This window comes from Oncorhynchus mykiss, chromosome 17 (genome assembly GCF_013265735.2).
Source record: "Oncorhynchus mykiss isolate Arlee chromosome 17, USDA_OmykA_1.1, whole genome shotgun sequence".
Classification (NCBI taxonomy): Eukaryota; Metazoa; Chordata; class Actinopteri; order Salmoniformes; family Salmonidae; genus Oncorhynchus; species Oncorhynchus mykiss.
The window spans coordinates 59514194-59527118 of NC_048581.1; the positions used below are offsets into that span (position 1 = coordinate 59514194).

Below are 12925 nucleotides of genomic sequence, written 5' to 3' on the forward strand. Positions count from 1 at the left end.
TTTGGGGCATAGGAGGGGTGCACTCAACAGGAGTAGGGATTTTGTGTGGGCATAGAGAGGTTAAAATAGAGAACACTTTTGTAATAATGCAGGGTAGAGTTTTGGGGATAGATGTTAAGTTTAGAGAAGCTAGATATAGGTTAATTGGGGTGTATGGGCCACAGGTGGCGGCAGACAGGAGGGAGATGGTGGACTGTCTGGCGCCCCTGTGTGTTACAAACAGGCACTTGGTGATAGGAGGAGACTTTAATATAGATTTAGGGGTAGGCGGTGATAGCAGTGCAGGTGCCATCTCTGGGCTAATGGCTTGCCATGGTCTGGTTGATGGTGGCCTGCACACTACTCCGGCAATGGTCGGTCCTACATGGCGTAACTCCAGGGGGGTTGCGCGGAGGCTCGACTACATTTTTTGTATCCAGGTCTTTGGGTCAGTTGTCTGGGCGGCTGTTGCCTGTTTTCTTCATGGATCACGACGGGGTGTTCCTGCAGGTGGGGTCGCCAGTCTGCCTCTTCGGTGGGGGGTACTGGAAGTTAGATCGGGATATACTGGAGGAGCAGGCTTTCGTTGATGCATTTTTTTGTTTCTTTCGGAGGCTTGACGGCCTCCGGTCCATGTGCGAGGGGGTGTTAGAGTGGTGGGATTTAGTCAAGGGGAGGATAAGGGCTTTTATAATAGGATATTGTAGAAGGAAAAAAAGGGAGGAAAGGAGGGAGGTGGATCGTATCCAAAGGTTAATTGAACTCGAGTACGAGGCAGGCAACCTCGGCGGGTCAATTGACTGGGAGAGATTCGCAACCCTAAAGGCGCAGCTCAGGGAGCTGCAGGAGCAGAAGGCTCGAGCTTTCCTGGAGCGTGCGCATAGTGGCTTTCTAGAACATAATGAGACTTGTTCCGCTATGTTCTTTAAGTCGGTGTATGTTAGGGCCAGACAGAGTAGGAAGGTAATGCAGGGAGTTAGGGAAGAAAATGGTAGTATAGTAAGTAAACCAGAGGAAATGGTCAGGGTGACAACTGATCATTTCCAAGGTTTATTTAAGGAAAGGGAAATAGATGTAGAGCAGGGAAACGTGTTTTTAGAACACTTGTCCCGGCGGTTGCCAGAGGACATTAGAGACGTGATGGAGGCCCAGATCTCACTAGAAGAGGTTGAGAGCGCTCTTAGGAGGATGGGAAAAGGGAAGGTGCCTGGGATGGATGGGCTGCCGGCTGAGTTTTACCTCAAGTTTTGGGGTATACTTGGAACAGTGGTTCTCGAAGTCTTGAAGGCCATCCTTGAGACGGGGGTCCCGGGGGGGTGTTGGTGTCCTGGCTGTTGGTGTGCTGTCACTTCTTTATAAGAAGGGGGAAGCAACTGACCTTGGCAACTGGCGGCCATTGACCATGCTGTGCGTAGATTACAAGATTCTTGCAAAGGTTTTAGCAGACCGGTTGCGCACAGCCCTTCCCTACGTCGTCCACGAGGATCAGACGTGCGAGGTAGAGGGCCGCTCTATAAGATGGAACCTACAGTTGATCAGGGATTCCATCGCTTGGGTTGAAGATAGAGGGCTGCCTTTAATGGTAGCAGCGCTAGATCAGGCGAAAGCTTTTGATCGCGTGAATAGATCTTTTCTATTCAGGGTGTTAGGTAGATTAGGATTTGGGGAGAAGTTTATAGGATGGATCCGTACTTTATATGTCGGAGCGGGGTGTCGAGTTAGTGTAAATAGTCACTTAGGTGACGTTTTTGACCTCTCGTCTGGGGTCAGGCAGGGATGCCCACTCTCGGCTCTCCTCTTCGTTCTGTACATGGAGCCTCTGGGGGCTGCCATTAGGGCAGACACAGGGGTGGAAGGCTTGTTGATCCCTGGAAGCGGTGGGCTGCGTGTTAAGATGACGCAGTACGCCGACGACACTTCCTTGCTGTTGTGCAAGGACTCGTGCCTGACAAGGTCCCTTGCCATCTTTGGGGATTTCACCCGAGCGTCGGGAGCAGTTCTGAACCATGCAAAGTCTTCCGTCAAGTTTTTCGGAAGATGGCGCGGTAGAACGGATGTGCCTGGGGGGTTATCTCTCTGTGAAGGGGCCCTGAGGATTCTCGGGGTTCATTTTGAGACCTCCGGCTCAGCGACGCTAAACTGGAACATGCGTATCGCAGTGGTACAGAGGAAGCTAGCAATGTGGAAGGCTAGGTATTTGTCTTTTATGGGCAAAGTCCTGGTCCTAAAGGTGGATGTGTTGCCGTCTCTTTTGTATGTGGCATACATCTACCCATTGCCGGCTTGTCTGAGGAGGCCTCTAGTGAGGCTTGTGTTTCAGTTTATGTGGAGTGGCAGGTGCGAGTGGGTCGCCAGGGCACGCATGATCTGTCCCATCGGGGAGGGAGGTAGGGGGGTACCACATTTCCCCCTCAAGCTGGACGCCATTTTTGTTTCTTTCTTGTTGACGGAGCTTGCTCGTCCGGTTATACACCCGTCCGGTTACCTCCTGCGGGTGTTCTTCTCGTATAAGGCGAGAAGCGTAATGGTGTGGTCTAACGCGGGTCCTCGGGCGGAACAGCTGCCGTGGCATTTTGGCCATGCGGCCAAGTGGCTGCGTGCGCACCCCGAGGTTGAAGTTGCCCGAGTAGGTTTAGACCACAGGCACCTGTACGAGGAGGTCAGGCAGGCAGGGAGTCCTGCGCCTGTAGCGGGCATCTCGTCAGTGGTCTGGGAGGGAGTGCAGGCGCGGGGCCTGGACAATAGGCTCAAGGACCTGAATTGGTTGGGCCTCCATAAGCGCTTGCTGGTACGTGCCATCTTGTACCGGTATAGTTTGGTGCAATCCCCCATCTGTCCAAGATCCTCTTGTGGCAGGGAGGAGACTGTGCGCCATGCCTTTTGGGACTGTGCCTTTGCCGGACTAGTCTGGGCTAGGGCACGGGTAATGCTAGGTGTGGTTAGGAGTGATTTTGTTTTGACATGGGCTAGGCTAGAGAGAGGCGTAGGGAGAGCAAAGGGAACGGATAGGGACAGGTTTCTGCTCTGGCTTCTCATGAGTCTCTTTAAAAAGGGACTGTGGGAAGCCAGGCAGAATTTAGTCAAGACAGGGAGAGATTGGGGGGTGGAAGGGATAGTGAGAAGGGTGGAAGGTGATTTGAGGGGGAAGATGAAGAGGGAGGAGAGGAAGTGGGGGAAGCATGCGGCACGGGAGAGGTGGAAAGGGGGTTTAGGGCTGGGAGTGTTAGAGTGAGTTTGGTAAGGGGATAGATTAGGGAAGGGGAGATAGGGAAAGGGTTAGGTATTGGTTAGGTATGACGGGGAGGGACGATGCTCCCCTGAGGTTTGTTTTTGTTTGATGTTTTTGTAAATAGAATTAATTAAGAATGAATGAGAATGATGATTTTGTAATAGTATGAATGGTATTGATTGTAATAAATTATTTTAACCACCATCTGAGGCGTGATTATTGCTGGTTGAAAACTTAACCCAATACCCCGCTTGGGATGACTTGAAATATAGTCAGCCTTGGCAATTTTTGATAGTCTCATGTGAGACTGCTATACATGTGAAAGAGAAGATAGTGACAAGACCAAACATGGGCTGCATCCAGCTCATTTATTATATAACCTTTTTGATGCTTCAGCTGGCAGTTGAACATTATCTTGCAACTAGGTAGAAACAGAAAAAAGGTGTCAGTAGTATATGCTGTGTCAGAAGTAGGGTTCGGGAGAATGAACTCAGCAACAGCGGGTTTGGGCCCACAGTTTCAGCTTTGCCCCCACACTGCCTCGAATTGTTGCAAGTAGTATGTTACCCAAAGCCACTTGACCCACTTTGTCTTGCCTCCTCTAGAGGCAGCTATGGCAAGATTTACATGAAAAGGTTTTGGGTTCGTCCCCCATTGCAGCTGAGCCAGCGGTGCTGATTACCCAAAGTGCTTTGCTCTCGATATTGGTTTTGTCCAGGAAAAAAGGGAACATCTATTGAACAAGTACCCCACCTTGCCATTAATTACATGTAATCGAGAATCCACCAGTGTTAGGTAGGGGGCGAACTGCTAGACATACCAAAGTAACAAAAAATAATACAGTTTGCCGAGAAGCTGTGCGAGATACTGCAAGCAGTTTGAATAGCAGATTTCTGATATTCTATCGCAGTGGCATTATCATAGCCTATGAGGTCCATCCGAGGAGTGGTTATTGTTGGGTGACAACTTAACCCAAAACTTTACATTGGAACGACATGAAATATAGTCAGAAGTAGTCTTGGGGAGAATAGGTTCAGCAACAGGTGGTATTGGTCCACAATTCCAGTTTTGCCCCCACACTGCCTCTAATTCTTGCAAGAAGTAAGGTACCCTTAGCCACGTTATACACTTCCACTAGAGGCAGCGGTGGCAAGGTTGAGTTGAAAAGGTTTTGGGTTTGCGACCCATTGCAGCTGAGCCAGTGGTGCAGATTACCCAAAATGCTTTGCTCTCGATATTGTTTTTTTACTACTGGAAAAAGGTAACATCTATTGAATAAGTACCCCACCTTGCCATGAATGACATGTCATCAAGAATCCACCAAAGTGGTAGGTAGGGGGCGAACTGCTAGACATTGCAATGTTAAAACACAATGTTACCGTTAAAGGAGAAGCTGTGCAAAACACTGTAAACAGTTTGAGTAGCTGTAATATATCATTCTTTCGCAGAGGCGATATCATAGCCTATGAAGTCCATCTGAGGCGTGATTATTGCTGGTTGAAAACTTAACCCAATACCCCGCTTGGGATGACTTGAAACATAGTCAGCCTTGGCAATTTTTGATAGTCTCATGTGAGACTGCTATACATGTGAAAGAGAAGATAGTGACAAGACCAAACATGGGCTGCATCCAGCTCATTTATTATATAACCTTTTTGATGCTTCAGCTGACAGTTGAACATTATCTTGCAACTAGGTAGAAACAGAAAAAAGGTGTCAGTAGTATATGCTGTGTCAGAAGTAGGGTTCGGGAGAATGAACTCAGCAACAGCGGGTTTGGGCCCACAGTTTCAGCTTTGCCCCCACACTGCCTCGAATTGTTGCAAGTAGTATGTTACCCAAAGCCACTTGACCCACTTTGTCTTGCCTCCTCTAGAGGCAGCTATGGCAAGATTTACATGAAAAGGTTTTGGGTTCGTCCCCCATTGCAGCTGAGCCAGCGGTGCTGATTACCCAAAGTGCTTTGCTCTCGATATTGGTTTTGTCCAGGAAAAAAGGGAACATCTATTGAACAAGTACCCCACCTTGCCATTAATTACATGTAATCGAGAATCCACCAGTGTTAGGTAGGGGGCGAACTGCTAGACATACCAATGTAACAAAAAATAATACAGTTTGCCGAGAAGCTGTGCGAGATACTGCAAGCAGTTTGAATAGCAGATTTCTGATATTCTATCGCAGTGTCATTATCATAGCCTATGAGGTCCATCCGAGGAGTGGTTATTGTTGGGTGACAACTTAACCCAAAACTTTACATTGGAACGACATGAAATATAGTCAGAAGTAGTCTTGGGGAGAATAGGTTCAGCAACAGGTGGTATTGGTCCACAATTCCAGTTTTGCCCCCACACTGCCTCTAATTCTTGCAAGAAGTAAGGTACCCTTAGCCACGTTATACACTTCCACTAGAGGCAGCGGTGGCAAGGTTGAGTTGAAAAGGTTTTGGGTTTGCGACCCATTGCAGCTGAGCCAGTGGTGCAGATTACCCAAAATGCTTTGCTCTCGATATTGTTTTTTTACTACTGGAAAAAGGTAACATCTATTGAATAAGTACCCCACCTTGCCATGAATGACATGTCATCAAGAATCCACCAAAGTGGTAGGTAGGGGGCGAACTGCTAGACATTGCAATGTTAAAACACAATGTTACCGTTAAAGGAGAAGCTGTGCAAAACACTGTAAACAGTTTGAGTAGCTGTAATATATCATTCTTTCGCAGAGGCGATATCATAGCCTATGAAGTCCATCTGAGGCGTGATTATTGCTGGTTGAAAACTTAACCCAATACCCCGCTTGGGATGACTTGAAACATAGTCAGCCTTGGCAATTTTTGATAGTCTCATGTGAGACTGCTATACATGTGAAAGAGAAGATAGTGACAAGACCAAACATGGGCTGCATCCAGCTCATTTATTATATAACCTTTTTGATGCTTCAGCTGACAGACAGTTGAACATTATCTTGCAACTAGGTAGAAACAGAAAAAAGTTGTCAGTAGTATATGCTGTGTCAGAAGTAGGGTTCGGGAGAATGAACTCAGCAACAGCGGGTTTGGGCCCACAGTTTCAGCTTTGCCCCCACACTGCCTCGAATTGTTGCAAGTAGTATGTTACCCAAAGCCACTTGACCCACTTTGTCTTGCCTCCTCTAGAGGCAGCTATGGCAAGATTTACATGAAAAGGTTTTGGGTTCGTCCCCCATTGCAGCTGAGCCAGCGGTGCTGATTACCCAAAGTGCTTTGCTCTCGATATTGGTTTTGTCCAGGAAAAAAGGGAACATCTATTGAACAAGTACCCCACCTTGCCATTAATTACATGTAATCGAGAATCCACCAGTGTTAGGTAGGGGGCGAACTGCTAGACATACCAATGTAACAAAAAATAATACAGTTTGCCGAGAAGCTGTGCGAGATACTGCAAGCAGTTTGAATAGCAGATTTCTGATATTCTATCGCAGTGGCATTATCATAGCCTATGAGGTCCATCCGAGGAGTGGTTATTGTTGGGTGACAACTTAACCCAAAACTTTACATTGGAACGACATGAAATATAGTCAGAAGTAGTCTTGGGGAGAATAGGTTCAGCAACAGGTGGTATTGGTCCACAATTCCAGTTTTGCCCCCACACTGCCTCTAATTCTTGCAAGAAGTAAGGTACCCTTAGCCACGTTATACACTTCCACTAGAGGCAGCGGTGGCAAGGTTGAGTTGAAAAGGTTTTGGGTTTGCGACCCATTGCAGCTGAGCCAGTGGTGCAGATTACCCAAAATGCTTTGCTCTCGATATTGTTTTTTTTACTACTGGAAAAAGGTAACATCTATTGAATAAGTACCCCACCTTGCCATGAATGACATGTCATCAAGAATCCACCAAAGTGGTAGGTAGGGGGCGAACTGCTAGACATTGCAATGTTAAAACACAATGTTACCGTTAAAGGAGAAGCTGTGCAAAACACTGTAAACAGTTTGAGTAGCTGTAATATGTCGTTCTTTCGCAGAGGCGATATCATAGCCTATGAAGTCCATCTGAGGCGTGATTATTGCTGGTTGAAAACTTAACCCAATACCCCGCTTGGGATGACTTGAAACATAGTCAGCCTTGGCAGTTTTTGATAGTCTCATGTGAGACTGCTATACATGTGAAAGAGAAGATAGTGACAAGACCAAACATGGGCTGCATCCAGCTCATTTATTATATAACCTTTTTGATGCTTCAGCTGACAGTTGAACATTATCTTGCAACTAGGTAGAAACAGAAAAAAGGTGTCAGTAGTATATGCTGTGTCAGAAGTAGGGTTCGGGAGAATGAACTCAGCAACAGCGGGTTTGGGCCCACAGTTTCAGCTTTGCCCCCACACTGCCTCGAATTGTTGCAAGTAGTATGTTACCCAAAGCCACTTGACCCACTTTGTCTTGCCTCCTCTAGAGGCAGCTATGGCAAGATTTACATGAAAAGGTTTTGGGTTCGTCCCCCATTGCAGCTGAGCCAGCGGTGCTGATTACCCAAAGTGCTTTGCTCTCGATATTGGTTTTGTCCAGGAAAAAAGGGAACATCTATTGAACAAGTACCCCACCTTGCCATTAATTACATGTAATCGAGAATCCACCAGTGTTAGGTAGGGGGCGAACTGCTAGACATACCAATGTAACAAAAAATAATACAGTTTGCCGAGAAGCTGTGCGAGATACTGCAAGCAGTTTGAATAGCAGATTTCTGATATTCTATCGCAGTGGCATTATCATAGCCTATGAGGTCCATCCGAGGAGTGGTTATTGTTGGGTGACAACTTAACCCAAAACTTTACATTGGAACGACATGAAATATAGTCAGAAGTAGTCTTGGGGAGAATAGGTTCAGCAACAGGTGGTATTGGTCCACAATTCCAGTTTTGCCCCCACACTGCCTCTAATTCTTGCAAGAAGTAAGGTACCCTTAGCCACGTTATACACTTCCACTAGAGGCAGCGGTGGCAAGGTTGAGTTGAAAAGGTTTTGGGTTTGCGACCCATTGCAGCTGAGCCAGTGGTGCAGATTACCCAAAATGCTTTGCTCTCGATATTGTTTTTTTTACTACTGGAAAAAGGTAACATCTATTGAATAAGTACCCCACCTTGCCATGAATGACATGTCATCAAGAATCCACCAAAGTGGTAGGTAGGGGGCGAACTGCTAGACATTGCAATGTTAAAACACAATGTTACCGTTAAAGGAGAAGCTGTGCAAAACACTGTAAACAGTTTGAGTAGCTGTAATATATCATTCTTTCGCAGAGGCGATATCATAGCCTATGAAGTCCATCTGAGGCGTGATTATTGCTGGTTGAAAACTTAACCCAATACCCCGCTTGGGATGACTTGAAACATAGTCAGCCTTGGCAATTTTTGATAGTCTCATGTGAGACTGCTAATCATGTGAAAGAGAAGATAGTGACAAGACCAAACATGGGCTGCATCCAGCTCATTTATTATATAACCTTTTTGATGCTTCAGCTGACAGTTGAACATTATCTTGCAACTAGGTAGAAACAGAAAAAAGGTGTCAGTAGTATATGCTGTGTCAGAAGTAGGGTTCGGGAGAATGAACTCAGCAACAGCGGGTTTGGGCCCACAGTTTCAGCTTTGCCCCCACACTGCCTCGAATTGTTGCAAGTAGTATGTTACCCAAAGCCACTTGACCCACTTTGTCTTGCCTCCTCTAGAGGCAGCTATGGCAAGATTTACATGAAAAGGTTTTGGGTTCGTCCCCCATTGCAGCTGAGCCAGCGGTGCTGATTACCCAAAGTGCTTTGCTCTCGATATTGGTTTTGTCCAGGAAAAAAGGGAACATCTATTGAACAAGTACCCCACCTTGCCATTAATTACATGTAATCGAGAATCCACCAGTGTTAGGTAGGGGGCGAACTGCTAGACATACCAATGTAACAAAAAATAATACAGTTTGCCGAGAAGCTGTGCGAGATACTGCAAGCAGTTTGAATAGCAGATTTCTGATATTCTATCGCAGTGGCATTATCATAGCCTATGAGGTCCATCCGAGGAGTGGTTATTGTTGGGTGACAACTTAACCCAAAACTTTACATTGGAACGACATGAAATATAGTCAGAAGTAGTCTTGGGGAGAATAGGTTCAGCAACAGGTGGTATTGGTCCACAATTCCAGTTTTGCCCCCACACTGCCTCTAATTCTTGCAAGAAGTAAGGTACCCTTAGCCACGTTATACACTTCCACTAGAGGCAGCGGTGGCAAGGTTGAGTTGAAAAGGTTTTGGGTTTGCGACCCATTGCAGCTGAGCCAGTGGTGCAGATTACCCAAAATGCTTTGCTCTCGATATTGTTTTTTTTACTACTGGAAAAAGGTAACATCTATTGAATAAGTACCCCACCTTGCCATGAATGACATGTCATCAAGAATCCACCAAAGTGGTAGGTAGGGGGCGAACTGCTAGACATTGCAATGTTAAAACACAATGTTACCGTTAAAGGAGAAGCTGTGCAAAACACTGTAAACAGTTTGAGTAGCTGTAATATATCATTCTTTCGCAGAGGCGATATCATAGCCTATGAAGTCCATCTGAGGCGTGATTATTGCTGGTTGAAAACTTAACCCAATACCCCGCTTGGGATGACTTGAAACATAGTCAGCCTTGGCAATTTTTGATAGTCTCATGTGAGACTGCTATACATGTGAAAGAGAAGATAGTGACAAGACCAAACATGGGCTGCATCCAGCTCATTTATTATATAACCTTTTTGATGCTTCAGCTGACAGTTGAACATTATCTTGCAACTAGGTAGAAACAGAAAAAAGTTGTCAGTAGTATATGCTGTGTCAGAAGTAGGGTTCGGGAGAATGAACTCAGCAACAGCGGGTTTGGGCCCACAGTTTCAGCTTTGCCCCCACACTGCCTCGAATTGTTGCAAGTAGTATGTTACCCAAAGCCACTTGACCCACTTTGTCTTGCCTCCTCTAGAGGCAGCTATGGCAAGATTTACATGAAAAGGTTTTGGGTTCGTCCCCCATTGCAGCTGAGCCAGCGGTGCTGATTACCCAAAGTGCTTTGCTCTCGATATTGGTTTTGTCCAGGAAAAAAGGGAACATCTATTGAACAAGTACCCCACCTTGCCATTAATTACATGTAATCGAGAATCCACCAGTGTTAGGTAGGGGGCGAACTGCTAGACATACCAATGTAACAAAAAATAATACAGTTTGCCGAGAAGCTGTGCGAGATACTGCAAGCAGTTTGAATAGCAGATTTCTGATATTCTATCGCAGTGGCATTATCATAGCCTATGAGGTCCATCCGAGGAGTGGTTATTGTTGGGTGACAACTTAACCCAAAACTTTACATTGGAACGACATGAAATATAGTCAGAAGTAGTCTTGGGGAGAATAGGTTCAGCAACAGGTGGTATTGGTCCACAATTCCAGTTTTGCCCCCACACTGCCTCTAATTCTTGCAAGAAGTAAGGTACCCTTAGCCACGTTATACACTTCCACTAGAGGCAGCGGTGGCAAGGTTGAGTTGAAAAGGTTTTGGGTTTGCGACCCATTGCAGCTGAGCCAGTGGTGCAGATTACCCAAAATGCTTTGCTCTCGATATTGTTTTTTTTACTACTGGAAAAAGGTAACATCTATTGAATAAGTACCCCACCTTGCCATGAATGACATGTCATCAAGAATCCACCAAAGTGGTAGGTAGGGGGCGAACTGCTAGACATTGCAATGTTAAAACACAATGTTACCGTTAAAGGAGAAGCTGTGCAAAACACTGTAAACAGTTTGAGTAGCTGTAATATATCATTCTTTCGCAGAGGCGATATCATAGCCTATGAAGTCCATCTGAGGCGTGATTATTGCTGGTTGAAAACTTAACCCAATACCCCGCTTGGGATGACTTGAAACATAGTCAGCCTTGGCAATTTTTGATAGTCTCATGTGAGACTGCTATACATGTGAAAGAGAAGATAGTGACAAGACCAAACATGGGCTGCATCCAGCTCATTTATTATATAACCTTTTTGATGCTTCAGCTGACAGTTGAACATTATCTTGCAACTAGGTAGAAACAGAAAAAAGTTGTCAGTAGTATATGCTGTGTCAGAAGTAGGGTTCGGGAGAATGAACTCAGCAACAGCGGGTTTGGGCCCACAGTTTCAGCTTTGCCCCCACACTGCCTCGAATTGTTGCAAGTAGTATGTTACCCAAAGCCACTTGACCCACTTTGTCTTGCCTCCTCTAGAGGCAGCTATGGCAAGATTTACATGAAAAGGTTTTGGGTTCGTCCCCCATTGCAGCTGAGCCAGCGGTGCTGATTACCCAAAGTGCTTTGCTCTCGATATTGGTTTTGTCCAGGAAAAAAGGGAACATCTATTGAACAAGTACCCCACCTTGCCATTAATTACATGTAATCGAGAATCCACCAGTGTTAGGTAGGGGGCGAACTGCTAGACATACCAATGTAACAAAAAATAATACAGTTTGCCGAGAAGCTGTGCGAGATACTGCAAGCAGTTTGAATAGCAGATTTCTGATATTCTATCGCAGTGGCATTATCATAGCCTATGAGGTCCATCCGAGGAGTGGTTATTGTTGGGTGACAACTTAACCCAAAACTTTACATTGGAACGACATGAAATATAGTCAGAAGTAGTCTTGGGGAGAATAGGTTCAGCAACAGGTGGTATTGGTCCACAATTCCAGTTTTGCCCCCACACTGCCTCTAATTCTTGCAAGAAGTAAGGTACCCTTAGCCACGTTATACACTTCCACTAGAGGCAGCGGTGGCAAGGTTGAGTTGAAAAGGTTTTGGGTTTGCGACCCATTGCAGCTGAGCCAGTGGTGCAGATTACCCAAAATGCTTTGCTCTCGATATTGTTTTTTTTACTACTGGAAAAAGGTAACATCTATTGAATAAGTACCCCACCTTGCCATGAATGACATGTCATCAAGAATCCACCAAAGTGGTAGGTAGGGGGCGAACTGCTAGACATTGCAATGTTAAAACACAATGTTACCGTTAAAGGAGAAGCTGTGCAAAACACTGTAAACAGTTTGAGTAGCTGTAATATATCATTCTTTCGCAGAGGCGATATCATAGCCTATGAAGTCCATCTGAGGCGTGATTATTGCTGGTTGAAAACTTAACCCAATACCCCGCTTGGGATGACTTGAAACATAGTCAGCCTTGGCAATTTTTGATAGTCTCATGTGAGACTGCTATACATGTGAAAGAGAAGATAGTGACAAGACCAAACATGGGCTGCATCCAGCTCATTTATTATATAACCTTTTTGATGCTTCAGCTGACAGTTGAACATTATCTTGCAACTAGGTAGAAACAGAAAAAAGTTGTCAGTAGTATATGCTGTGTCAGAAGTAGGGTTCGGGAGAATGAACTCAGCAACAGCGGGTTTGGGCCCACAGTTTCAGCTTTGCCCCCACACTGCCTCGAATTGTTGCAAGTAGTATGTTACCCAAAGCCACTTGACCCACTTTGTCTTGCCTCCTCTAGAGGCAGCTATGGCAAGATTTACATGAAAAGGTTTTGGGTTCGTCCCCCATTGCAGCTGAGCCAGCGGTGCTGATTACCCAAAGTGCTTTGCTCTCGATATTGGTTTTGTCCAGGAAAAAAGGGAACATCTATTGAACAAGTACCCCACCTTGCCATTAATTACATGTAATCGAGAATCCACCAGTGTTAGGTAGGGGGCGAACTGC

General features: G+C 45.7%; 7 non-coding genes and 1 pseudogene across 7 annotated transcripts; all 8 read left to right on the forward strand.

The window, feature by feature from the left end:
• Nucleotides 1–3386: 3386 nt before the first annotated feature.
• On the forward strand, nt 3387–3515 carry LOC118940562 (annotated as a pseudogene).
• A 1129-nt stretch (nt 3516–4644) lies between these two features.
• LOC118940599 lies at nt 4645–4786 on the forward strand. The gene has a single exon (XR_005037187.1). It is a non-coding gene; the product is annotated as a U4 spliceosomal RNA (small nuclear RNA).
• Nucleotides 4787–5915: 1129 nt separating this feature from the next.
• LOC118940610 lies at nt 5916–6057 on the forward strand. The gene has a single exon (XR_005037198.1). It is a non-coding gene; the product is annotated as a U4 spliceosomal RNA (small nuclear RNA).
• A 1134-nt stretch (nt 6058–7191) lies between these two features.
• LOC118940552 lies at nt 7192–7333 on the forward strand. Its single transcript, XR_005037147.1, has one exon. It is a non-coding gene; the product is annotated as a U4 spliceosomal RNA (small nuclear RNA).
• A 1130-nt stretch (nt 7334–8463) lies between these two features.
• Nucleotides 8464–8605, forward strand: LOC118940621. Its single transcript, XR_005037209.1, has one exon. It is a non-coding gene; the product is annotated as a U4 spliceosomal RNA (small nuclear RNA).
• A 1130-nt stretch (nt 8606–9735) lies between these two features.
• LOC118940632 lies at nt 9736–9877 on the forward strand. The gene has a single exon (XR_005037220.1). It is a non-coding gene; the product is annotated as a U4 spliceosomal RNA (small nuclear RNA).
• Nucleotides 9878–11007: 1130 nt separating this feature from the next.
• Nucleotides 11008–11149, forward strand: LOC118940643. Its single transcript, XR_005037231.1, has one exon. It is a non-coding gene; the product is annotated as a U4 spliceosomal RNA (small nuclear RNA).
• Nucleotides 11150–12279: 1130 nt separating this feature from the next.
• On the forward strand, nt 12280–12421 carry LOC118940654. Its single transcript, XR_005037241.1, has one exon. It is a non-coding gene; the product is annotated as a U4 spliceosomal RNA (small nuclear RNA).
• Nucleotides 12422–12925: the final 504 nt, after the last annotated feature.